Below are 27,725 nucleotides of genomic sequence, written 5' to 3' on the forward strand. Positions count from 1 at the left end.
ACCAAACTATCATTGAGAAGAGCATTGCTCAAAGTCCACATGTATGTGTGTTTTCAATTTTTATCTCTTTTGAGCTTAAGACCAACCTTAGGTAGTGGTGATCTGATAAGGTGCATGGAATAATTTCAATATTTCTGTATCTGTTGAAGCCTGTTTTGTGACTAATTATATGGTCAATTTTGGAGAAGGTACAATGAGGTTCTCAGAAGAATGTATATCCTTTTGCTCTAGGGTGGAATGTTCTATAAATACCAGTTAGATCCATTTGGTCCATAACTTCACTTATTTTCACTGTGTCTCTGTTTAGTTTCTGTTTCCATTATTTGCCCATTGTTGAGAGTCGGGTGTTGAAGTCTCCCACTATTATTGTGTGGGGTACAGTGTGTGCTTTGAGCTTTAGTAAAGTTACTTTTGTGAATGTGGGTGCCCTTGCTTTTGGAGCATAGATATTCAGAATTGAGAATTCATCTTGGTAGACTTTTCCATTGACCCATATGACGTGTCCATCCTTATCTTTTTTGACAACTTTTGGTTGAAAGTCAACTTTATCCAATATAAGAATGGCCACTCCAGCTTGTTTCTCGGGACCATTTGTTTGGAAAATTGTTTTCCAAACTTTGACTCTGAAGTAGTGACTGTCTTTGTCACTGAGGTGGGTCTCTTTTTTATTTTTTTATTTGATATATTTTTTATTTACATTTCAAATGATTTCCCCTTTTCTAGACCCCCACTCCCCAAAAGTCTCATCAGCCCCCTTCCCTCCCCCTGTTTTCCCACTCAACCCTTCCCACTTCCCTGTTCTGGTTTTGCCCTATACTACTTCACTGAGTCTTTCCAGATCAAGGGGCCACTCCTCCGTTCTTCTTGTACCTCATTTGATGTGTGGATTATGTTTTTGGTATTCCAGTTTTCTAGGTTAATATCAACTTATTAGTGAGTGCATACCATGATTCATCTTTTGAGTCTGTGTTACCTCACTTAGTATGATGTTCTCTAGCTCCATCCATTTGCCTAAGAATTTCATGAATTCATTGTTTCTAATGGCCAAATAGTACTCCATTGTGTATATATATCACATTTTTTTTTGCATCCACTCTTCTGTTGAGGGATACCTTTCAAGAGTAAATTCATGATACACTGTGAGTATTTATTATATAATATAGAGGAACCCCTCTGTGCAATGGACATCACAATAGAATGCAGAATTACCAACCAATGAATAAAGTTCAGAATTCACCATTCTGTTAAAGAAGATAGCAATATGAACTTGACAATAAATAATATGGTGGATGATAATACACTAAATGTACTATAAGTATTAACCAGTATACCAACCTTGATTACCTGCTTTGCACATGCATTTGTAGAAAAGGGAGCTAAAGAAAGTTGTATGTCTTGGTCTTGTATTTCAGAATTAAGACTCTATAGGATATAGGACATACTAACAATATACACTGCAACAGCTTTCATAGCTTAGTTTGAAGGATATGTTGGGTATTGGCAGACAGGTTAGATATGGCTTTCTTATGGGTTCTGATTGTTCTCTACATTAACTTCTCTTCCCTTGTTATTGAGTACAGTGTTTGGATTCTAAAGTAACAATTTGAAATTACAAAGGAACCTTGTAAAATGTTATTACCTTTGGATACAAAGTTTGTCCATTGCTGTGCTTCACTAATCAATGCTACTAGGTTTGTAGACAGGGCAAACTCCTGATAGAAGGTTACAGGGTGATGAATGAAAATAATGTAGAATTTTTTTCTGTACAGTCATGCCTTAAAATCAGAAACCTGTGGCTACCCAGTGGAGATTTTCATGAGATATGCCCACAAATATATCCTCATCAAGAGTCAAGAACATTGGCTTGGTAATCTACAGCTTGAAAATCTGTCCAGGGTAAGGATGAATAAGACAAAGAATCTTACTACATCAAGTAATTCCTAATTGTGATTAAATAACAACAAAGTTAGAAACAGTAAAATAAATTTTCTCCATGAAGCCCTGAACATGTATATAGATTTGGACTACTTCTCTGTTATAAGCTTCCCTGCCTATCTATCAATTGTAGACAATAATTTGAGAAAGAGATATAAAAATGTGTGAGTCACAGTACATCTATATTTTTGTAAACTCAGAACGTATTGAGAAGCATTAGGACTTTATCTCCAAAATGAGCCACAGACAGCATGGCTGCCATTAAGTTCTAATATTAAAAATAAACATAATTGATGGCAATATAAAATGTATAGTATTAAAATATGTATTTATTTCATAATGGATACAATGCATTAGTATATATTCAGTACAAAAATTTCAGAAAATATCTCTTCTGGCCTTCCTGATACCATGTGATACCAGGTCCTATTACCTGTATATTGTCTCAGAAACCTGGGGATTAAACCCCGGGAGAACTCTGGACAATGTAAAGAGAAGGTTTAGACTGATATTAATGAGTCATAAAGGTAGAGTCATTTTTTCAATGTTGTCTTTGGAAAATATGGGTCAGAGTTTTGAACAGTGCGATAAAGTCCATAGTTTCATGAAGAGCAGCTTAATGGTTCATCTTGGAAGCACAAATCACCCCTATAAGGACACTATGCTAACAGTTCCATGGAGCAAATCGCTTTCCAGAGATCCTTGACCCTAAGACATCAGCACAATTATATAAATCATATAATTGCAGATGAGACTTCAAGCACAAAAAAGCAAATTCAGTCTTAATATTTGGACCAAACTCAACCTGCTCTGCAAAGACTGCACCTAATCAAGACTTCAACAGAGAAATTATTCATTTGTTTAAAAGTAAAGGAACGGAATCGATAATGTCATTTCAGAGGTTCTCATGTCAGACAACAGGGAATTATGTCTGTTGAGTCATAACCAAAGTACACAGCAGATATTACAGTTTAGGTCCTAGGGATCAATGTTCCACTGAGACATGATAACAGAACTATGAAACATAGTCTATGTTTTGCTGACATTAAAATTCCATAAGTGACAGTATCATGACATGACATTAGTATTATCATGGTGTAGCATAGTGAGGCCCAGAGGAAGGTAATATTGGGTTCCCTGAAAGAAAGCTACCAGAGTTCATTAGGTGTAGCTGTGCATGTGAAACATAATTAACCCTGAAGTCTTAGCTGGTGGGGTGAAAACAATGAATGGTAGGATGAAAACAATGAATGGTAGGAAACATATAAGAAGTCAAGGCAATGAGAATAAATGATATATGGGTATTTATTCTTACCAGATTATCTATGTTAACCCAACACCCCTCATTTCTTTCCCCTGTGTCACTATGAGTGTCATCCTCAACCCATTCATCCACTCCAGTCTCACCTCTCTATTATCCCACTACATAAGATCCTCAAGCCTCCCTCCATTCCCACTGATGTCAGATAAGGCATCTACTACTACAGATATATCTAGAGTCCTAGCTCCCCCAATGTATACTCTTTGGTTTGTGGTTTAGTCGCTGGGAGCTCTGGGAGAACAGTTAGCTGATATTGTTCTTCTTATGGGGTTGCAATCCCATGCAGCTTCTTCTGTCCTTCCATTACCTCTTCCATTGGGATCTCTGGGCTCAGTCCAATAGATAGTTGTAAGTATATCTGTCTGTATTGGTCAGGTGCTGGTAAACTCGCAGGAAGCAGCCACATCAGGCTCTGATCAGCAAGTAATTCTTGGTATCAGTAATTGTTTGTGGGTTTGGTGTCTGCAAAAGAGATGGATCCCTAGGTGAGAGAGACTCTGAATGGCCTATCCTTTTGGTCATTGTTCCATTTGTTGTCCCTGTTTTTCCTTTGGATAGGAACATTTCTAGCTTTAAAATTTTGAGATGTTTAGGGGGCCCATTCCTCAACTTGGTCTGGGCCTGTCTACTGGAGGTAGTCTGTACAGGTTGTATCTCCAATTTTTTTTTTTTTGAGTATTTCACCTAAAGTCGTTGACATTGGTTCCTGGGAATCTTTTGCTTCTCTGGAGTCTGGGATTTTGTAGTGGCTACCCCAGTTCCCCATGTCCCTCTGCTACATGGCTACATGTTTCTATTCAATTTCCTGATCCTCTGTACTTCCCTACTGTCCCTTCAAATACCTGCTCTTGCCCCCCATTTCTGTCCTCCTCCTCTCTCCCTTCTTTGGTCCTCCATCCCTCTAGCTCTTTTTATTATTTTGTTCTCCATTCTATGTAGTATTGAAGCACCTACACATTGATCTTTCTTCTTCTTAAGCTGCATATGGTATGTGGGTTGTATCACTGGTATTCAGAACTTTGGGGCTACAAGTCACTTATTAGTTAGTATATAACTTGTGGGATTTTATGTGTATAAGTTACCTAGGGATGATATTTTCTAGTTACACCCATTTGCCTGAAAATTTCATGAAGTCATTATTTTAACTGGCTGGGTAGTACACCATTGTACCACAATTTCTGTATACATTCTTTTGTTAAAAGACATCTGGACTTTTTCCAGCTTCTAGATAGTATAGATAAGGCTGCCTTAAACATAGTGGAACATGGACACATGAACATGTGTCCATGGTATGTTGGAGCATCATATACCCAATAGTGGTATAGCTGGGTCTTCAGGTAGAACTATTTTCACATTTTTTTTGAGGGACCCAACAATGATTTCCAAAGTGTTGCCTGAGTTTTTATCTTTAACCATTTTGATTGGTATGAGGTGGACTCTCAGGGCACTTTTTACTTGCATTTCCCTGATGACTAAGAATTGCTTGTTCTCATGTGTAGAAAGAGGAACACTCCTCCACTGCTGGTGGGGCTGTAAGATGGTACAACCACTGTGGAAATCAGTCTGGAGGTTCCTCAGAAAACTGGACATGAGACTTCCGGAGGACCCTGCTATACCTCTCCTGGGCATATACCCAAAGGATTCCCCGGCATGCAATAAAGACACATGCTCCATTATGTTCATAGCAGCCTTATTTATAATAGCCAGAAGCTGGAAAGAACCCAGATGTCCCTCAAAGGAGGAATGGCTACAGAAAATGTGGTATATTTACACAATGGAATACTACTCAGCAATTAGAAACAATGAATTCACAAAATTTTTAGGCAAATGGTTTGATCTGGAAATTATCATCCTAAGTGAGGTAACCCAATCACAAAAGAATACACATGGAATGCAATCTCTCATAAGTGGATATTAATTAGCCCAGAAGCTCTGAATACCCAAGGCACAAATTGCATAACAAATGACTCCCATGAAGAAGTATGGAGAGGGTCCTGATCCTGGAAAGGATTGATCTAGCATTGGAGGGAAATATTAGGACAGAGAAAATGGAGGGAGGTGATTGGAGAAGGGATGTAGAGAAGAAGGTTTATGGGACATATGGGGAGGGGGGATCCGGGAAAGGGGAAATCATTTGGAATGTAAACAAAGAATATAGGAAATAAAAATATTAAAAAAAAAAGAATTGCCAGTTCTCTGCCAGATGTCTAGGCTCAGAGGAGAGAACGAGGTCCAGCTGAGAGTCTCTCCGAGGCTGAAATAGAATGGTAAGTGTTGAGGCTCAAATCTCTTGCCATCTGAAGAATAACCACCCAGAGCTGAGCCAGGAGTCTGTCAAAGCAGGAACTCATTTTATTGTATCAGTGTCTTATTTATATAGGGTTGGAGAAAAAGGTGGGGGATTTCTGGTGGGGTGAGATAACATAGGGGGCAGGGGAAGGTGACAGAGGGTATGGGGTGATGGACAGGGTGAATAAAGTTATTCCATATCAGCAGTAGCTTGGCAGGTCATGCTGAGTTACCCCAGTATGGAAGTAATTGAGACAGATCTCAAAACTTGAGCAAAGGCTCAGGCTCCCTCACTAGGCCTCAGTGTTTGCCCAAATAAGGCCCAACAAAGAATGATGAACATTTCTTTAGGTTCTTCTCAGCCATTTGATATTCCTCAATTGAGAATTCCTGGTTTACCTCTGTACCCCCTTTTTAATAGGGTTCTTTGGTTCACTGGAATCTAACTTCTTGAGTTCTTTTTTATTGGATATTTTATGTATTTACGTTTCAAGTGGGATCCCCTTTCCAGGTTTTCCCTCCAGAACTCCCCATCCCATGCCTCTTTCACCTGCTTCTATGAGGTTGCTCCCTCTCCCACCAACCCACTCCCAGGTTACCACCCTGGCATTCCCCTATACTGAGGAATTGACCCTTCATAGGACCAAGGGCTTATCCTCCTATTGATGCCAGACAATTCCATAATCTTCTACATATGTGATTGGATTAATAGATCCCTGCATGTATACTCTTGAGTTGGTAGTTTAGTTCCAGGGAGCTCTGGGAGGTCTAGTTGGTTGATATTGTTGTTCTTCCTATGGGGTTGCAAACCCCTTCAACTCCTTCAGTCCTTTCTCTAACTCCTACATTGGAGACCCCATGCTGAGTCCAATGGTTGGCTGTAAGCATCCACCTCTGTATTTGTCAGACTCTGGCAGAGCCTTTTGTGAGGTGGATATAACAGGATTTTGTCAGCAAGCACTTTTGGCATCAGCAATAGAGTCTGGGTTTGTTACCTGTATATGGGATGTATCCCCAGGTGGGGCAGTTTCTGGTTGGCCTTTCCTTCAGTTTCTGCCCTAACAAGTGTGCCCATATTTCCTTTCGACAGGAACTTTTCTGGGTTAGGAATTTGTACGTCAGTGGGTGGCCCCATGTCCCAAACAGGGGACTTGCCTAGCATCTGGATATGGTCTATACAGCCTTTCTCACACCTTTGTTGGACAGTTCATCTAATCTCATTCCTATTGAGTAATGGGAGCTTCTTGTTTTGTGGCATCTTGGACTTGTTCGTGGCTACTGCCAGTTCCCCATCTGCCATTGCTACACACCCCTGTTCAAATTCCTGACCCTCTGTATATATCCTGACTCCTCTCATGCCTATTACTGCCCTCCATTTTTCATCATCCCCTACATCTTCCTCCTAATTCACTCACAACCTCTATCTCTCTTGACTATTTTGTCCCCCTTCTTTTTTTTTATTCAATATAATTTATTTACATTTCAAATGATTTCCCCTTTTCAAGCCCCCCTCCACTCCCCGAAAGTCCCTTAAGCCCCCTTCTCTTCCCCTGTCCTCCCACCCACCCCTACCCACTTCCCCGTTTTACTGTTTCACTGAGTCTTTCCAGAACCAGGGGCCACTCCTCCTTTCTTCTTGTACCTCATTTGATGTGTGGATAATGTTTTGGGTATTTCAGTTTTCTAGGTTAATATCCACTTATTAGTGAGTGCATACCATGATTCAACTTTTGAGTCTGGGTTACCTCACTTAGTATGATGTTCTCTAGCTCCATCCATTTGCCTAAGAATTTCATGAATTCATTGTTTCTAATGGCTGAATAGTACTCCATTGTGTAGATATACCACATTTTCTGCATCCACTCTTCTGTTGAGGGATACCTGGGTTCTTTCCAGCATCTGGCAATTATAAATAGGGCTGCTATGAACATAGTAGAGCATGTATCCTTATTACATGGTGGGGAGTCTTCTGGGTATATGCCCAGGAGTGGTATAGCAGGATCTTCTGGAAGTGAGGTGCCCAGTTTTCGGAGGAACCGCCAGAATGCTTTCCAGAGTGGTTGTACCAATTTGCAACCCCACCAGCAGTGGAGGAGTGTTCCTCTTTCTCCACACCCTCTCCAACACTTGCAGTCTCCTGAATTTTTAATATTAGCCATTCTGACTGGTGTAAGATGAAATCTTAGTGTTGTTTTGATTTGCATTTCTCTAATGACTAATGAAATTGAACATTTTTTAAGATGCTTCTCCGCCATCCGAAGTTCTTCAGGTGAGAATTCTTTGTTTAACTCTGTACCCCATTTTTTAATAGGGTTGTTCTGATTTCTGGAGTCTAACTTCTTGAGTTCTTTATATATATTGGATATTAGCCCTCTATCTGATGTAGGATTGGTGAAGATCTTTTCCCAATTTGTTGGTTGCCGATTTGTCCTCTTGATGGTGTCCTTTGCCTTACAGAACTTTGTAATTTTATGAGGTCCCACTTGTCAATTCTTGTTCTTAGAGCATACGCAATTGGTGTTCTGTTCAGAAACTTTCTCCCTGTACCGATGTCCTCAAGGGTCTTCCCCAGTTTCTTTTCTAGTAGCTTCAGAGTGTCTGGCTTTATGTGGAGGTCCTTGATCCTTTTGGATTTGAGCTTAGTACTTGGAGACAAGGATGGATCAATTAGCATTCTTCTGCATGCTGACCTCCAGTTGAACCAGCACCATTTGTTGAAAAGGCTATCTTTTTTCCATTGGATGTTTTCAGCCTCTTTGTCGAGGATCAAGTGGCCATAGGTGTGTGGGTTCATTTCTGGATCTTCAATCCTGTTCCATTGATCCTCCTGCCTGTCACTGTACCAATACCATGCACTTTTTAAAACTATTGCTCTGTAGTATTGCTTGAGGTCAGGGATACTGATTCCCCCAGAATTTCTTTTGTTGCTGAGAATAGTTTTAGCTATCCTGGGTTTTTTGTTGTTCCAGATGAATTTGATAATTGCTCTTTCTAACTCTGTGAAGAATTGAGTTGGGATTTTGATGGGTATTGCATTGAATCTGTATATTGCTTTTGGCAAAATGGCCATTTTAACTATATTGATTCTACCAATCCATGAGCATGGGAGGTTTTCCCATGTTTTGATGTCTTCTTCCATTTCCTTCTTCAGAGTCTTGAAGTTCTTGTCATACAGATCTTTCACATGTTTGGTAAGAGTCACCCCAAGATACTTTATATTGTTTGTGGCTATTGTGAAGGGGGTCATTTCCCTAATTTCTTTCTCAGCCTGCTTATCCTTTGAGTATCGGAAGGCCACTGATTTGCTTGAGTTGATTTTATAAGCTTCCACTTTGCTGAAGTTGTTTATCAGCTGTAGGAGCTCACTAGTGGAGTTTTTTGGGTCACTTAGGTAGACGATCATGTCGTCTGCAAATAATGATAGTTTGACTTCTTCCTTTCCAATTTGTATCCCTTTGACCTCCTTATGTTGTCGAATTGCCTGAGCTAGTACCTCAAGTACAATATTGAAAAGATAAGGAGAAAGGGGGAAGCCTTGTCTGGTCCCTGATTTCAGTGGGATTGCTTCAAGTTTCTCTCCATTTAGTTTGATGCTGGCTACCGGTTTGCTGTATATTGCTTTTACTATGTTTAGGTATGGGCCTTGAATTCCTGTTCTCTCCAAGACTTTAAGCATGAAAGGATGCTGAATTTTGTCAAATGCTTTTTCAGCATCCAATGAAATGACCATGTGGTTTTGTTCTTTGAGTTTGTTTATATAGTGGATTGTATTGATGGATTTCCGTATATTGAATCAACCCTGCATTCCCGGGATAAAGCCTACTTGATCATGGTGGATCATCGTTTTGATGTGTTTTTGGATTCGGTTGGCAAGAATTTTATTGAGTATTTTTGCATCGATGTTCATAAGGGTAATTGGTCTGAAGTTCTCTTTCTTTGTTGGATCTTTGTGTGGCTTTGGTATCAGTGTAATTGTGGCTTCGTAGAAGGAATTGGGTAGTGTTCCTTCTGTTTCTATTTTGTGGAATAGTTTGAAGAGTATTGGTGTTAACTCTTCTTTGAAGGTCTGGTAGAATTCTGCACTGAAGCCATCTGGTCCTGTGCTTTTTTGGCTTGGAAGACTTTCTATGACTCCTTCTATTTCTTTAGGCATTATGGGACTGTTTAGATGGTCTAGTTGGTCCTGATTTAATTTTGGTATTTGGTATCTGTCAAGGAAATTGTCCATTTCCTCCAGATTCTCCAGTTGTGTTGAGTACAGGCTCTTGTAGTAGGATCTGATGATTTTTTAGATTTCCTCAGTTTCCGTTGTTATATCTTCCTTTTCATTTCTAAGTTTGTTAATTTGGATACTTTGTCTGTGCCCTTTGGTCAGTCTGGCTAAGGGTTTATCTATCTTGTTGATTTTCTCAAAGAACCAGCTCCTGGTTTTGTTGATTTTTTGTATGGTTCTCTTTGTTTCTACTTGATTGATTTCGGCCCTGAGTTTGATGATTTCCTGCCTTCTACTCCTCCTGGGTGAAATAGCTTCTTTTTGTTCCAGGGCTTTCAGGTGTGTCATTAAGCTGGTAATGTATGCTCTCTCCATTTTTGTTTTGGAGGCACTCAGGGCTATGACTTTTCCTCTTAGCACTGCTTTCATTGTGTCCCATAGATTTGGGTATGTTGTGTTTTCATTTTCATTGTGTTCTAAAAAGTCTTTAATTTCTTTTTTTATTTCTTCCTTGACCAAGGTATCATTGAGTAGAGTATTGTTCAGTTTCCACGTGTATGTGGGTTTTCTGTTGTTTCTGTTGCTATTGAAGACCACTTTTACTCCATAGTGATCAGATAGGAGGCATGGGATTAGTTCTATCTTCTTATATTTGTTGAGGTCTGTCTTGTGACCAATTATATGGTCGATTTTGGAGAAGGTACCATGAGGTGCTGAGAAAAAGGTATATTCTTTTGTTTTAGGATAGAATTTTCTATATATATCTGTTAAATCTAATTGGTCCAATGCTTCAATTAGTTTCATTGTGCCCCTGTTTAGTTTCTGTTTTCCTGATCAGTCCATTGAGGAAAGTGCAGTGTTGAAGTCACCCACAATTATTGTGTTAGGTGCAATGTGTGCTTTTAGTTTTAATAAAGTTTCTTTTACGAAAGAGGGTGCCCTTGCATTTGGGGCATAGATGTTCAGGATTGACAGTTCTTCTTTTTGTATTTTTCCTTTGACCAGCAAGAAGTGTCCCTCAGAGTCTCTTTTGATGACTTTGGGTTGAAAGTCAATTTTATCTGATATTAAAATGGCTACTCCAGCTTGTTTCCTGAGACCATTTGCTTGTAAAATTGTCTTCCAGCCTTTTACTCTAAGATAGTGTTTGTCTTTGACCCTGAGGTGTGTTTCCTGTAAGCAGCAAAATGTAGGGTCCTGTTTACGTATCCAGTCAGTTAGTCTGTGTCTTTTTATTGGGGCATTAAGACCATTGATGTTAAGAGATATTAAGGAATAGTGATTGTTACTTCCTATCATTTTTGACGTTATTTTTTAAATTTGATTGCTTGACTTTTTTGGGTTTGATGAAAGGTTACTATCTTTCTTTTTCCAGGGTGAAGTTTCCCTCCTTGTATTGGTGTTGTCCTCCTATTATCCTTTTTAGGGCTGGGTTTGTGGATAGATATTGGGTAAACTTGGTTTTGTCATGAAATATCTTAGTTTCTCCATCTATGGTGATTGAGAGTTTTGCTGGATATAGTAGTTTTGGTTGGCATTTGTGTTCTCTTAGAGTCTGCATGAGATCTGCCCAGGACCTTCTAGCCTTCATAGTCTCAGGTGAAAAGTCTGCTGTGATTCTGATAGGTCTCCCTTTATATGTTACTTGGCCTTTTTCTCTTACTGCCTTTAGTATTCTTTCTTTGTTTAGAACATTTGGTGTTTTGATTATTATGTGGCGGGAAGTATTTCTGTTCTGGTCCAGTCTGTTTGGAGCTCTGTAGGCTTCTTGTATATTCATGGGCATCTCTCTCTTTAGGTTAGGGAAGTTTTCTTCCATAATTTTATTGAAGATATTTGCTGGCCCTTTAAGTTGTAAATCTTAACTCTCATCTATGCCTATAATCCTTAGGTTTGGTCTTCTCATTGTGTCCTGGATTTCCTGGATATTTTGGGTTACAAGTTTTTTGCATTTTGCATTTTCTTTAACTGTTGAGTCCATGGTTTCTATGGAATCTTCAGCATCTGAGATTCTTTCTTCTATCTCTTGTATTCTGTTGTTGATATTTGCATCTCTGTCCCATGATTTCTTCCCAAGGCTTTCTATCTCCAAAGTTGTCTCCCTTTGAGTTTTCTTAGTTGTTTCTACTTCTGATTTTAGATCCTGGATGGTTTTGCTTAGCTCCTTCACTTGCTTGTTTGTGCTTTCCTGTAATTCTTTAAGAGATTTTTGTGTTTCCTCTTTCATGACCTCAGCCTGTTGACCAAAGTTCTCCTGTATTTCTTTAAGTGTTTTTTGCATTTCCTCCTTGTTGGCTTTTGTATTCTCCTGGATTTCTTTCAATGATTTTTGTGTTTCCCTTGCAAGGGCTTCCAACTTTTGATCCAGTTTCTCCTGAATTTCTTTAAGTATGTCCTTCATGTGTTCCTGTACCAGCATCATGACCAGTGATTTTAAATCCAAGTCTTGTTTTACTGGTGTGATGGGGTATCCAGGACATGCTGGTAGAGGAGAATTGGGTTCAGATGTTGCCATATTGCCTTGATTTCTGTTAGTGACTTTCCTGAGTTTGCCTTTTGTCATCTAGTTCTCACTGGTGTTAGTTTGTCTTGTCAGTGCTGGACTCACCAGTGCAAGTGCCCCTTCCCCGTTGGCCTCTGGTGCACAGCTTACCCCCTGCACTGCCTGTAGACAGGGTGCTGCTGCCCAGGCTGTTCAGATCCTGAAGCAGGCACCTGAAGGCTCCCGCTGGGGCCCGCTGGATTCACTGGAGCACACTGACCTCTCCCAGCTGGCCACCTGGAAGCCCAGCTTGCCTCTGGCAGGACTTGGAGATGTGGTGCGGCCGCCCAGGCTGATCTGGATCCGGAAGCAGAGAGGAGAGAGTTGAGCTGAGGGCTTCCGCCTGAGGCTTTGCCCCAGATTGTGTCTGTGGACCAGATGGAGCCCGTGTGCACCCGCAGGGAGTGCTGACGGTGTATGCTGCTGTGACCTCCCCTGTGTTCCGCTCATTCTGCTGGGCAGCCGATTCCCCCAACCGGGCTGGCGCACACAAGGTTAGCCTGGCCGACCAGGCCCTGAGTCCAGGCAAAAACCTGGGAGGCCAAGGTCTGAGCAAAGTTCCCCTAGGGCTATGACTGTTAATTGGGTCCGCCAGGTGACCTGGATCGCGGGTGTGCGCACCCGCGCTCCCTGAAAGCTCCGGGAGAGTCTGCTGTGCTAACAACTTCCTGGGCGGGTTGACTCACAGATGGCCCACCAAGCCGCCCAGTTCTTGGGGTCAGTCCTGTGCCTTTTGTGGCCTAGCCCCCCGCTTTGTTAGCCTCTGGCTATGCCTGTTACGGCTCTGCCCGCCAGAGCTCTCTGTCGTACTGCAGGCAAAATGGTGGCGCGAGCGCAGGCCCGGGCAAAAAAAACCTCCTGGCTGGGTTGGCATCCCGATGGCCCCCGATCAGCCCAGGGCCTGGGTGCAGGCCAACGCCCGTCGGGCTCAGACCACCGCGGTGTTGGCCTCGGATTATGTTTGCGTACCTCAGTCTGTCCGATCCCTGGAGTCCGAAACCAAGATGGATGAGCCTCTCCTGACTGGTGGGAGGCTGAGTTCTGAAGTGGCTTCCGTGCAGGAAAGGCGCTGCACAACCGCAGCTGCTTGCTGCCCGGCTGGTCAGCGAAAGTCAGTGGTCGTGGGTGCAGGGCCTAACTGGACCCTGTGTCGCCTTGGTTCCACTACTGATGGCCCTTCAGCTGGACCAGCCACTGCTGCACTGCTGCTGCCGCCTCCGCCGCCTTCCATTTTGTCCTCCTTCTAAGAAGGGCTGAAGCATCCACATTTTAGTCTTCCTTCTTGAGCTTCATATGTCCTGTGAATTTTGTGAATTGTATCTTAGGTATTCTGAGCTCTTGGATTAATACACACTTATCAGTGAGTGCATACTATGTGTGTTCTTTTGTGACTGGGTTACCTCACTCAGGATGCTGTTTTCTAGTTCCATCCATTTGCCTAAAAATTTCATGAATTCATTGTTTTTAATAGCTGAGTAGTACTCCATTGTCTAAGTGTACCACATTTTCTGTATCCATCTGTTGAAGAACATCTGGGTTCCTTCCAGCTTCTGCCTACTATAAATAAGGCTGTTATGAACATAATGGAGCATGTGTTCTTGGTATCATAGCTGGGTCTTCAGTTAGGAGTATTTCTAATTTTCCCGAGGAACCATGAGATTGATTTCCAGAATGGTTGTACCAGCTTGCAATTACACCAAAAATGGAGGAGTGTTCCTCTTTCTCCACATCCTCCCCAGCACCTGCTGTCACCTGAGTTTTTGATCTTAGCCATTCTGACTGTTGTGAGGTAGAATCTCAGGATTGTTCTGATATGCATTTCCCTGATGACTAAGTATGTTGAACATTTCTTAAGGAGCTTCTCAGCCACTTGATAGTCCTTAGTTGAGAATTCTTTGTTTACCTCTTTACTCCATTTATAATTGCGTTATTTGTTTTTTTGAGACTTTTTAAATTTATTGATATATTTATTTACATTTCAAATAATTTCCCCTTTTTTCTGGACCCCCACTCCCCGAAAGTCCCATCAGTCCCCTTCCCTCCCCCTGTTTTCCCACCCAACCCTTCCCACTTCCCTGTTCTGATTTTGCTCTATACTGCTTCACTGAGTCTTTCCAGAACAAGGGGCCACTCCTCCGTTCTTCTTGTACCTCATTTGATGTGTGGATTATGTTTTGGGTATTCCAGTTTTCTAGGTTAACATCTACTTATTAGTGAGTGCATACCATGATTCATCTTTTGAGTTTGGGTTACCTCACTTAGTATGATGTTCTCCAGCTCCATCCATTTACCTAAGAATTTCATGAATTCATTGTTTCTAATGGCTGAATAGTACTCCATTGTGTAGATATACCACATTTTTTGCATCCACTCTTCTGTTGAGGGATACCTGGGTTCTTTCCAACTTCTGGCAATTATAAGTAGGGCTGCTATGAACATAGTGGAACATGTATCCTTATTACATGCTGGGGAATCTTTTGGGTATATTCCCAGGAGTGGTATAGCAGGATCTTCTGGAAGTGAGGTGCCCAGTTTTCAGAGGAACTGCCAGACTGATTTCCAGAGTGGTTGTACCAATTTGCAACCCCACCAGCAGTGGAGGAGTGTTCCTCTTTCTCCACATCCTCAGCAACACATGCTGACTCCTGAATTTTTAATCTTAGCCATTCTGACTGGTGTAAGATGAAATATCAGGGTTGTTTTGATTTGCATTTTCCTAATGACTAATGAAGTTGAGCATGTTTTAAGATGTTTCTCCACTATCTGAAGTTCTTCAGGTGAGAATTCTTTGTTTAACTCTGTACCCCATTTTTTAAATAGGGTTGTTTGGTTTTCTGGAGTCTAACTTCTTGTGTTCTTTATATATATTGGATATTAGCCCTCTATCTGATGTATGATTGGTGAATATCTTTTCCCAATTTGTTGGTTGCTGATTTGTCCTTTTGATGGTGTCCTTTGCCATACAGAAACTTTGTAATTTTATGAGGTCCCATTTGTCAATTCTTGATCTTAGAGCATATGCTATTGGTATTCTGTTCAGAAACTTTCTCCCTGTACCAATGTCCTCAAGGGTCTTCCCCAGTTTCTTTTCTATTAGCTTCAGTGTGTCTGGCTTTATGTAGAGGTCCTTGATCCATTTGGATTTGAGCTTAGTACAAAGAGACAAGGATGGATCAATTCGCATTCTTCTGCATGCTGACCTCCAGTTGAACCAGCACCATTTGTTGAAAAGGCTATCTTTTTTCCATTGGATGTTTTCAGCCCCTTTGTGGAGGATCAAGTGGCCATAGGTGTGTGGGTTCATTTCTGTATCTTCAATCCTGTTCCATTGATCTGCCTGCCTGTCACTGTACCAATACCATGCAGTTTTTTTTAACACTATTGCTCTGTAGTATTGCTTGAGGTCAGGGATACTGATTCCCCAGAATTTCTTTTGTTACTGAGAATAGTTTTACCTATCTTGGGTTTTTTGTTATTCCAGATGAATTTGAGAATTGCTCTTTCTAACTCTGTGAAGAATTGAGTTGGGATTTTGATGGGTATTGCATTGAATCTGTATATTGCTTTTGGCAAAATGGCCATTTTAACTATATTGATCCTGTCGATTCATGAGCATGGGAGGTTTTCCCATTTTTTGAGGTCTTCTTCCATTTCCTTCTTCAGAGTCTTGAAGTTCTTGTCATACAGATCTTTCACATGTTTGGTAAGAGTCACCCCAAGGTACTTTATACTGTTTGTGGCTATTGTGAAGGGGGTCATTTCCCTAATTTCTTTCTCAGCCTGCTTATCCTTTGAGTATAGGAAGGCCACTGATTTGCTTGAGCTAATTTTATAACCTACTACTTTGCTGAAGTTGTTTATCAGCTGTAGGAGTTCTCTAGTGGAGTTTTTTGGGTCACTTAGGTAGACTATCATGTCATCTGCAAATAACATGACTTCTTCCTTTGCAATTTTTATCCCTTTGACCTCCTTATGTTGTCTAATTGCCCGAGCTAGTACCTCAAGTACAATATTGAAAAGATAAGGAGAAAGGGAGCAGCCCTGTTTAGTCACTGATTTTAGTGGGATTGTTTCAAGTTTCTCTCCATTTAATTTGATGCTGGCTACCGGGTTGCTGTATACATCAAATGAGGTACAAGAAGAAAGGAGGAGTGGCCCCTTGCTCTGGAAAGACTCAGTGAAGCAGTATTTGGCAAAACCAGAATGGGGAAGTGGGAAGGTGTGGGTGGGAGGACAGGGGGAGAGAAGGGGGCTTATGGGACTTTCGGGGAGTGGGAGGCTTGAAAAGGGGAAATCATTTGAAATGTAAATAGAAATATATCGAATAAAAAAAGGAAATTAAAGTTAAAATATTACCAATGTCATTAATGTCAATACAGAATTACAGTATTCAAATAGCTGAAAGTTTGAAATGTTCAGTGTGTGCTGGTTAATATTTAAGTATATATTTTTCAGGTAAAATCTATGATTTTTTCTCTGATAGAATGTTATTCTAAGCCAAATCACATGTGCTCCATCTCCTAGTGCTGAAGTTTACAATTTAGACAAACACTTAGAAATGTTGACTAAAGGGATTGAACATTGCTCATGATCCTGAAAAAGGAACACAGTGTCTTTTTCTACCATAGATGATATGTCAGTTGATTTGAAAAAGAAATTTCTGGAACAATGGAGAATGGGACTCCCTCCAGCTCTGAGATAGTAGCACTACTCCCCTTAGATATTGAGTTCTGTGTACTTCTGAAGCTTCAGCTTCATGTGTGCAAATTGACATGAATACTTACAATATCACTGTTTTTTATGATACGTTGCTCTGGTTTTGAAATTATGCATCCAGAACTGACCAACATATACCAATGAAGACAAGTACTGAGAAAAGCCTGAAAGAAGGAGAGAAGCAGGATATTTTCTAGACCATAGAGATAGTTTTGTGTATCAATAAGATAAGACTAAGATAGGACACTAAGCAAGACACACTCAGAAGTACCAATCACCTTGACAAACACCTACTACACCAATAAAGATAATTGTGAAACCTTAAGTAACTGATGTAATCATATAATAATTCATCCCAAGTGATAGATGCAAATCAAGAGCCTGATCCTAGGAAGATTTCACAGAGGTTGTATTCACATTTTTCTTTAGCATCATATCTTAGACACTGCACAGAAATGTTTAAGTTCTTTCATTCTGGGGAATTCCTTCTGTGCATAGAATATTTTTTTCTATACCTCAGTTTCTAGTTCATCTCTCTAGGATCAATAGACTCCATCATTACTTGTCGTTAGGACATGACCCCTGTATGGGATAAAGGCTTAAGACATCTCCTAGGTCACAGGGGTTTTGCTGTGTATAAAATATGCAATATATAGAGGAAGGATGTGGGGAAGGGTTGACCAGGAATCAGGCATGCTTTTGATCTAATTACTTCACTTTAGCAATAGTAACCCTAAATAAGAATATCAGTAACTGGAAAAGTAGTCAACATCAAAAGAACTAATACTTGAAACAGTTAACTTGAGAAAGTTTCTTGTATGCACGTCCTGAATACACAAGGTGAAAGCACTTGTTGTTCTCATCATTGTTATTACTGTTATTGTTGTTCATGTACACAAAGATCTCAGGAGTAAATTCAGAATACGATGTAAGTTTTTTATTATGAAATACAGAGAAACCCCTCTGTGCAATGGATATCACAATAGAATGTAGAATTACCAACCCATGAATAAAGTTCAGCATTTACCATTATGTTAAATATGAGAGCAGTATGAAATCACAATAATATGTGGGGGTGATAATACACTGAAGGCACTATAAGTATTAACAGGGTGCCAACCTTGACCACCTGCTCTGCACATGCACATGCATTTGTAGAAAAGGGAGCTGAAGAATGTTGCGTGACCTGATCGTGAATTTCTTTCCGAATTCACACTGACTCTATAGAACACAGAACATACTAACAACATACCCTGTAACAGCTCTCTTAGCTTAGTTTGAAGTTTATGTTTGGTGCTGGCAGATAGGGTAGATAGGGCATTTTCTGGGTTCTGATACTTCTCAACAATATCTTATATTCCTTTGTCATTGAGTACAGTGTTTTGATTCTAAAGTAACAATTTGAAATTACAAAGGAAACTTGTAAAATGTTATTACCTTTGGATACAAAGTTTGTCTATTGCTGTGCTTCACTAATCAAAGCAGTCACAGAAAGCCACAAGGTTTATAGACAGGGTGAACTCCTGATATAAGGTTACAGGATGATAAATGAAAATAATGTAAAATTTTTTTTCTGTACATTCCTGCCTTAAAATCAGAAACCTGTGGCTACCCAGTGGATATTTTCATGAGATATGCCCACAAATGTTCCCTCATCAAGAGTCAAGAACATTTTCTTGGTAATCTATTGACTGAATATCTGTCCAGAGAAAGGATTATTAAGACAAAGTAAGGATTATTAAGACAAAGTACACCAAGTAATTCCTAATTGTAATTAAATGACAACAAAGTTAGAAACATTTAAAACACTTTCTCTATAAAGATCATGTAGATAGAGTTGGACTACTTTTCTGTTATGAGCTTCCCTACCTATCAATTGTAGACAATAATTTGAGAAACAGATACAAAATTATGTGAGTCACAAGTATATCTACATTCCAAGTCCTATTACCTCTGTATCATTTCAGAGCCATGAGGGTTAGACCCAGGAAGAAGTCTGGACAATGAAAAGAGAATGTTTGGACTGATATTCATGAGTCACACTGGTAGAACTATCTTCTCAATTTTGGTTTTGGAAGATATGGGTAAGAGCTTTAATCTGTGAGATAAGAAAATCCACAGATTCATGAAGAACGCCTTAATGGTTCATCCTGGAAGCTGTTTGAAAAACAAGAACCATTAGCAAATTATGAACAGTAGAAGCCTGACTCATTGAATGTCAGAACAGGAAAATGCCAATAATAAGAAATGGTTTAGAGGCCACTGCAGTTATATTCTGACAAAGAATACTGCTGCAGTTGTTCTAAGTATTAAGAACTTAAATGAAATTGATTTCAGATGTAATGAATTGATGTATTTGGTAGAAATTTTCATAAACAATATCACTCATCTAATAACATGTTTATCACTTGTCACAATTAGTTTTGAGGTCTATACTGAAAACGAAAAAGACATTTAATACTAAAGTATGAAAGGATACATGTAGTTTAGTTAATATGTCAACAATACCATATGTAATGTCTAATGAAGGAATGTTCTAGTAAGTAACAATTGCTCCAAAGAAACGTCATGCTCTGTACTGGAACATGGGAAACTACTCAGAGGGCAAGTCTTCACCAATCCTAGACTTCCACTGTTCATAATTCAGTGACAGTTCTTTTGTTCCAAACAGCTTCCAGGATGAACCATTAAGTTCTTTTTTACTGAATCTGTGCATTTATTATCCCACAGATCAAAACTCTTACCCATATCTTCAATAGACAACATTGAAAGGATTGTTCTACTTTCATGACTTATGACTTATGAATATTTATCTTCAATAGACAACATTGAAAGGATTGTTCTACTTTCATGACTTATGACTTATGAATATTTGTTCAAACATTCATGTGTAATATGGCATGTCTAAGAAAGGAGACAGCCCAAACTTAGAAATCAAGCTGTATGGCTTACTTTCTCAAAGGAAGCTGAGGGAAATATTCCCAATGATTCATCTCAAAATAACAGAGATAATACTATCATTTTGGCCAATGGAGTCAAGTCTTAATTTATAGATGACAACAGAATGGAGAAGCATGAGTCAAGATAGATTTACAGGTATGAAATAAAGACAAATTTTGGTATTTTAGAGAGTTATTCTATTATTTCAGAAAGTAAACAAGGGCTTTGAAAGCTGTCCACAGCAATGATTAATATGTGAAAGAAAGGGCTTCAAATAGTTCCTAACTATGGTTAAAAAGAAACAAAGTCAGAAACAGGAAAAGAATTTTACATCCTAAACTTATCATCATGTACATATAAAGATTTTTCTCCTCCCCACAGAGCATCACTACCTCCAGTAAATAATTAGCAAAGCACACAAATCAAAGACAATTATTGGACTGTATGTCTGGAAAATGAAGATCCAGAGCTTTATCTCACTTTCAAAATTAGTACTAAAATAGTATTAATGCCATAGGTCAAGAGAAAAATTACTGTATTGAGAGATTTGAGATTTCAAATATTAAATGTGTACTGGTAAATATTTAAGTACATATTGTTTCAGGTAAAATCTCTTCTGACTTTCACCTGATGAGGAAAACGCAATTATCTGTTCTACATATCTTAGCCCTGAGGTTATAGGCTTTGGAAGAATACTGGGAAATATTGACTAAAGGGATTGGTGATCATGAGTACTGAAAGGGGAACACTGTGTTATTTTCTATCATAGATTAACTCTCAATTAACTTGACATGAGATTTCTGACAGAGCAATTTTTGACTTCTTCCAACCCCTGATATAATAGCACTGTGAGGTACTGGAATATTTGCTCTAGATGTCAAGGGGATAGATCTGAACAATCAGGACCCTAGGCATAAAAGTCAACTCTTCAAATGCTTTCATTAAAAACAAAGTGAGGCTATAGGTCTTTGAGTACAGACATTTAGTTGCCATGTTTACAGAAGCATGATAACTTGAACTTGGCATGATGAAAATAATGGTATGGACATTTGGGAATTGCCCAAACTGAGAAATCAGAATAAGTGTTAGGAATCCTCTAAAGAGTTACATGAGAGGAGGGATTGTTTGGGTATGGTAGGATATATGGAGAGGATGGGGAGACAGGATAGGAAATACCAGAAAAGAGGGGTTTATTTCATAGGTTGAGCTAACATTGCCCACTTTGATTCCCTTAGATGTTGTGTCTTCTGTGCTGCCAAAGCTCCAGCTTCATTTCTGAGAAAATTAGGACCAAAGTACTTTGTAGATCTACTGCTGTATTTCTTGTTCTGGTATTGTACTTAAACCATACAGTGAAAACTTATCAACAGACAACCATGAACACCAGTACAAAGAAAAACCTGAATTAACAGGTGAAGCAGGCTATTCTGTAAATCAGAGAAGCTCGTTGTAATATCAACGACACAATGAGATTAAGACAGGTCATCAATGGAAAATAGAAAATTGATATTATCAAGGTCAGAAGTTCCAGACACCAGCACAAGCACATATTACTCCAATAAATAAAACTTTTGAAAGTTAGCACCTGACTGATGTTGCAATAACTGATCCCATGTGATAGATACAAATCAAAGCCTGGACCCAGGAAAATGTCACTCAGTTTGTAATTCAATCCTTTTCCCTTTATTATCATCTTTTATGCCATGGAGACAGTATTTAATTGTCTAATTGTCTAGAGACTACTCCTAGATGCAGCATTCTCTTTCTGGTCTTGTTTGCTAGCTCTTCTTCCTGGATTTTGTGGACTTTACTCTTATCTGTGGTACTCAAACACAGTTGTAACGTTACAGTAACAAGGAAAGCCTGAAAGAGAGGAGGGGACTTAAGACATCTCCCAGGTTGTCTGAGTGTTGCTATGTATAAAGTATGCTATGTAAGTTGATAAGGCTCCCCAAAGATATTTTTTTAAGGATATAATGTCACCATAAGAAGAGGGTATACAGCCATGACCTTCTATGTTAGCCCATGACTAGCACATAAATAGATTCAAAGCAAAGATAATAGGTCATCACTAACTTGACATTTGTTGTGACAAAGAGATACAACTTGAAAAAAGACCATATTTTATCTGTGAGAAATATCCCAAGCAAAGATTTAAAAAAACATAAGAAATGTAAATAGTGAAGACAGAAATTCAGATGTGACAGTAGGTAACCCTCAGATCTAACATTTAAGACACAGGGATGGAAATAATCTGATTCAGCCTGTAGATAGTTGCCTAAATGGGAGACTGGTGTGGGAAAAGTTGACAGGAAGAATCTATTAATTGATTGAATATCAAAGAAATTGAATGTGAAAGAATGGGTCTAACAAAAATTCATGACGTGAAGTAAGAGAAAAAACAGAATTGAATGTGATGAAACAAAAAGTCAATAAGTATTAATACTGTTTAAAAAGGCAAATACCAATCAATTAAGGAAGGGGAGATGGCTTATGAGATTTTCTGTGGAGGGGGGGATCAGGAAAGGGGACAAAATTTGAAATGTAAATAAAGAATATATCTAATAATAATAAAAAGATTTAAAAATATATAAGGGAGAAAATATCTTCATTAATAAAAATATGGTGATTGGTACAATAAAATTCTTGAGATTCTTCCTTACAAAGATGTCTATAATTTTTTCTATATGTATATCTCATGATTAGTGAAAATAGAGGCTCGACATGTCTGATAAAACTACTTTCTCTGTGAAGCATGCCATGGCCATGTCTTATTCAATAAAGTTTGTATCTTTAAAATAAAATAAAATAAAAAGGCAAATAAAAAATCGTGTTTACAAAGCATTGCTCTAGGGATCCTGCATGTAACTACAGTAAATTTCCTTATGTATAAGTGTTGTAATGATGCCTCGTGATAATTAACAGAACATAGCTAAGCCTGTATATTAAAATTAAGATAGAATGACTATGTGTGAAAATCCACATTTTCATGTGTGCTGCTTCACTTAATTTTAACTTGAGATAGACTAAACTCACTAGGGAAGGGCTAACCTACATTTAGAAAGTACATCAACATTGCTTGAGGTCAGGGATACTGATTCCCCCAGAATTTCTTTTGTTGCTGAGAATAGTTTTAGCTATCCTGGATTTTTTGTTATTCCAGATGAATTTGATAATTGCTCTTTCTAACTCTGTGAAGAATTGAGTTGGGATTTTGATGGGTATTGCATTGAATCTGTATATTGCTTTTGGCAAAATGGCCATTTTAACTATATTGATCCTGCCGATCCATGAGCATGCGAGGTTTTCCCATTTTTTGAGGTCTTTTTCCATTTCCTTCTTCAGAGTCTTGAAGTTCTTGTCATACAGATCTTTCACATGTTTGGTAAAAGTCACCCCAAGGTACTTTATACTGTTTGTGGCTATTGTGAAGGGGGTCATTTCCCTAATTTCTTTCTCAGCCTGCTTATCCTTTGAGTATCGGAAGGCCACTGATTTGCTTGAGTTGATTTTATAACCTACTACTTTGCTGAAGTTGTTTATCAGCTGTAGGAGTTCTCTAGTGGAGTAATTTGGGTCACTTAGGTAGACTATCATGTCATCTGCAAATAATGATAGTTTGACTTCTTCCTTTCCAATTTGTATCCCTTTGACCTCCTTATGTTGTCTAATTGCCTGAGATAGTACCTCAAGTACAATATTGAAAAGATAAGGAGAAAGGGGGCAGCCTTGTCTAGTCCCTGATTTTAGTGGAATTGCTTCAAGTTTCTCTCAATTTAGTTTGATGCTGGCTACCGGTTTGCTGTATATTGCTTTAACGATATTTAGGTATGGGCCTTGAATTCCTGTTCTTTCCAAGACTTAATGCATGAAAGGATGCTGAATTTTGTCAAATGCTTTTTCAGCATCCAATGAAATAACCATGTGGTTTTTCTTTTTGAGTTTTTTTATGTAGTGGATTGCATTGATGATTTCCGTATATTGAACCAACCCTGCATCCCTGGGATAAAGCCTACTTGATCGTGGTGGATGATGTTTTTTTTTTTTTTTTTTGATAAGTAATCATGACCCAAATGGTCAAATTTATTTTTCACTGTTTAATTTTCCCTTAATGGCAACAATATTCCAAAATCCAGTAGATCAGATAATTGCATCACCATCTCAAAACAAAATTAATGCATTTATTCCTGAAGTAACTAATCCTTCTGTAGCCCATTTTGTACTGTATGAATATTATAAGCAACACACCTATATTGTATCATCCAAATATAATGCAAATCACCATCATATTTTATGTGTATTACTATACCCTTTTATTAAATTATTTGACATGTTCACCTATCACTGTATCTGCTCACCTTTTTTAAAATGTATTGATATATTTATTTACATTTCAAATGATTTCCCCTTTTCTGGACCCCCACTCCCCGAAAGTCCCATCAGTCCCCTTCCCTCCCTCTTTTTTCCCACCCAACCCTTCCCACTTCCCTGTTCTGATTTTGCTCTATACTGCTTAACTGAGTCTTTTCAGAACAAGGGGCCACTCCTCCATTCTTCTTGTACCTCATTTGACGTATGGATTATGCTTTGGGTATTCCAGTTTTCTAGGTTAATATCCACTTATTAGTGAGTGCATACCATGATTCACCTTTTGAGTCTGGGTTACCTCACTTAGTATGATGTTCTCTAGCTCCATCCATTTGCCTAAGAATTTCATGAATTCATTGTTTCTAATGGCTGAATAGTATTCCATTGTGTAGATATACCACATTTTTTTGCATCCACTCTTCTGTTCAGGGATACCTGAGTTCTTTCCAGCATCTGGCAATTATAAATAGGGCTGCTATGAACTTAGTAGAGCATGTATTCTTATTACATGGTGGGGAATCCTCTGGGTATATGCCCAGGAGTGGTATAGCAGGATCTTCTGGAAGTGAGGTGCCCAGTTTTCAAAGGAACTGCCAGACTGATTTCCAGAGTGGTTGTACCAATTTGCAACCCCACCAGCAGTGGAGGAGTGTTCCTCTTTCTCCACATCCTCACCAACACCTGCTATCTCCTGAATTTTTAATCTTAGCCATTCTGACTGGTGTAAGGTGAAATCTCAGGGTTGTTTTGATTTGCATTTCCCTAATGACTAATGAAGTTGAGCATTTTTTAAGATGCTTCTCCGCCATCCGAAGTTCTTCAGGTGAGAATTCGTTGTTTAACTCTGTACCCAATTTTTTAAATAGGGTTGTTTGGTTTTCTGGAGTTGAACCGTCAAAAGGACAAAATGTCAACCAACAGACTGGGAAAGAATCTTCACCAACCCTAAATCCGACAGAGGGCTAATATCTAATATATACAAAGAACTTAAGAAAGTAGAACCCAGAGATCCAAATATCCCCCTTAAAAAGTGGGGTACGGAGCTAAACAAAGAATTTTCACATGAAGAACTTTGGAGAGCTGAGAAACACCTTAAGAAATGTTCAACATTATTAATCATTAGGGAAATGCAAATCAAAACAACCCTGAGATTTCACCTCACACCAGTCAGAATGGCTAAGATCAAAAACTCAGGAGACAGCAGGTGTTGGCGAGGATGTGGAGAAAGAGGAACACTCCTCCACTGCTGGTAGGATTTCAAGATGGTGCAACCACTTTGGAAATCAGTCTGGCGGTTCCTCAGAAAACTGGGCATGTCACTTCCTGAGGACCCTGTTATACCACTACTGGGCATATATCCAGAGGATTCTTCAGCATGGAATAAGGACACATGCTCCACTATGTTCAAAGCAGCCCTATTTGTAGTAGCCAGAAGCTGCAAAGAACTTAGATGTCCTTCAACGGAGGAATGGATACAAAAAATGTGATATATTTACACAATGGAGTACTATTCAGCCATTAGAAACAATGAATTCATGAAATTCTTAGACAAATGGATGGAACTGGAGAACATCATACTAAGTGAGGTAACCCAGTCTCAAAAGATCAGTCATGGTATGCACTCACTGATAAGTGGATATTAGCCTAGAAACTTTGAATACCCAGGACATAATCCACAAATTAAATGATGTCCAAAAAGAATGGAGGAGTGGGGCCCTGGTTCTGGAAAGACTCAGTGCAAGAGTATAGGGGAATTCCAGAACAGGGAAGTGGGAAGGGGCAGATGGAAGAATAGGGGGACAGAAGAGGGCTTATGGGACTTGCGGGGTGTGGGGACCCAGAAAAGGGGAAATCATTTGCAAGGGGAAATCATTTGCATTGTAAATAAAAAATAAATAAAAATAATAATAATAAAAAAGAAAGTACATCAATAAGATTGGGCTGTATGCAAATCTGTAGGGCTTATTCTGACTTAGGATAGATGAGAGAATTAGCAACCTATTCTGGATGTTGATATGTGGACTGGTATTCATGAGTTCTATAAAAAGGTAGGATAAGAAAGACATCAAGAGCATTCCAGAGGCTGTACTATTTCATCGTCTCTGCATTAACTGTTGCCTCCAGGTTTATGCCAAATTCCTGTTCTTGGTCAACATTCCTTTAATGAAGGGTTGTGATACCAATATTTAAATCAATGTTTACTACTTGCTGTTTTATGTTTTGTCTTGAAACATCATCACAGCAATAGTAACTAACATTATCTAATAGAAAATGAGTAACTGGAGCAATAGCTATCATTTAAGGAATCATAACTTTTGTTGTTAGTATTGAATAGAGATTACTTAGGACATGGTGAGGGGATTTGAGGGGATAGTAGAGGCAGAGAAAGGCAGAGAGAGAGACAGAGACAGAGTCACAGACAGACAGTGGGAGCGTAGAGCCTGGCCGTGTGCACATGGAAAGAGAGGGAAGAGAAATGAGGAGACGGGACAGAGAGGGAAAAAGAATGGAAGAGAGAGCAGGAATCATTTCCTAAAACACTGAATTTGAGAATTTTTTTTTCCATATCCAAGATCTGAATACATAAATTTAAAGGATTTTGTGTATCTGTGGATGCCCAGAGCCAGCAGGAGTAAATTCAGAATGCCCTGTAAAAGCACTTTTTATTACAGAGTGTAGAGAAATTCCTCTATGGAAAGAACAACTTGTGTATCCATTTTATATTTAAAGATACTGAGTTAATAATATCTACATGTTTTTTGTGGAAAACTCTATGTAGTTTAATTTATGACATAATCAGATGCACTATGAAATTTTTACCTCAGTACCTAAAATAGGAAAATAAAGTGAAGAGTGAGCCATTACCTTCTTACACAGATTTGTCTTGATGAATTATTAAAAGCTATAAAGAAACTAAGTAGAATATGGATATTTAGAAGTAGGGGCATTGTAATGATCATAATGACCATCTGGTTCTTTTTCTAAGTAGTGTGTTAAAGAAATAGAGAAGAGTTTTGAACTGTACAGTAGAAAATTCCTGAAATAAATTGGAAGGATCTTCATGTTTTTGTTCTTTGTTTATTCGATATATTTTTAATTTACATTTCAAATGATTTCCCCTTTTCTGGCCCCCCACACTTTCTATGACCCCTTCTATTTCTTTAGGTGTTATGGGACTGTTTAGATGATCTATTACGCCCTGAATTATTTTGGTATTTGGTATCTGTCTAAGAAATTGTCCATTTCCTCCAGATTCTCCAGTTGTGTTGAGTATAGGCTTTTGTAGTAGGTTCTGGTGATTTTTTGAACTTCCTCAGTTTCTGTTGTTTTATCCCCCTTTTTCATTTCTAATTCTGTTAATTTGGATACTTTTTCTGTGCTCTTTGGTCAGTCTGACTAAG

This window comes from Apodemus sylvaticus, chromosome 5 (assembly GCF_947179515.1).
Source record: "Apodemus sylvaticus chromosome 5, mApoSyl1.1, whole genome shotgun sequence".
Lineage (NCBI taxonomy): Eukaryota > Metazoa > Chordata > Mammalia > Rodentia > Muridae > Apodemus > Apodemus sylvaticus.